Source organism: Cryptomeria japonica, chromosome 5, assembly GCF_030272615.1.
Source record: "Cryptomeria japonica chromosome 5, Sugi_1.0, whole genome shotgun sequence".
In the NCBI taxonomy this organism is placed as follows: Eukaryota; Viridiplantae; Streptophyta; class Pinopsida; order Cupressales; family Cupressaceae; genus Cryptomeria; species Cryptomeria japonica.
Window position 1 is genome coordinate 813,782,046 of NC_081409.1, and position 1,119 is coordinate 813,783,164.

The following is a 1,119-nucleotide window of genomic DNA, read 5'->3' on the forward strand; positions in this document are numbered from 1 at the left end:
GGCCTTTTTCTAGCCAAAGGTTTGGAGAAATTTTTGCCACATCAAAATGTTGTAGCTCCATCTAGCAGTGGGCGAGAGGAGGTTCTGATCTTTAGAGTTAAAGAATTTGATCATATTGATAGTAGAGAGGACCATTAGAAGGAGAAGTAATTCTTATTAACACAGAAACGGTCAAGTCTTGAGTAAATTCTATTGACCCCCTTCTGATAATTACACCAGGTGTACAAAACACCAACATGGTCTCTTTTATTTCTAGCAAGAGGATCAAGCAGGTCCTTATGTTGTTTGAATCTATCCCAATGAGGTTTTTCAGAGACTTTCCACTCAAAAGGGTTTCCTCCGCACTTATCCTTATGGTGCTCGATCATGTTGAAATCCCCACCAATTATCAAGGGGATGTCATTAAGAGAGGCTAGATAATTCCATAGGTCATTTCTATCCTTATAGTCATTGGGGGCATACACAACGCATACCCCAAAGCAGAAGTTATTGATACTAAAGGTAGCCCAGACAACCCTATTATAGGGGGAGAGACCACTGTGGGTGAGCTGTTTTTACCACTTAATATTGATAAGAAGTCCAACACCACCCCTACCTTTAGGGTGGTCTGAGTTGATTTTAAGTGAGCATTTCCAAATGAAATCCAAACAAACTTCAAGATTAAATTTAGTGGTTTTAAGTTCTTGCAGCATGAGAAAATCAATACTTTTAATCGAATTAAGACAATCTTTGATGACATGCTTCCTGTCTGGAGCTTCAAGACCTCTAACATTCCAAGAAACACACTTCATCATCATAAAAGAGATTGGGATTTCTTATTGGTAGAAGGACCCTTATTTTTGGATCCCAATGGGCGTCCAACTTTCTTAGCCAGAGCCTCAAGGATCTCATCACCATCCTCTCTGGAATCAAGTTCTATCTGTGCTTCTGTGTGAGAAGGAGGGAGGTCTCTATTCAGGGTGCAGGGAACTTGCAAACAGAGAGAAGAATCCTCCTCTAAGGCAGGTATGATATGAATGGTTGATTCATTGTCAATTTCATTAAGCCTGTTAAGAGTAGGGTTCATATCTTGATTAGTATTGGTTACATTATGGGGGAAGGGACCAATGAGATCACCAA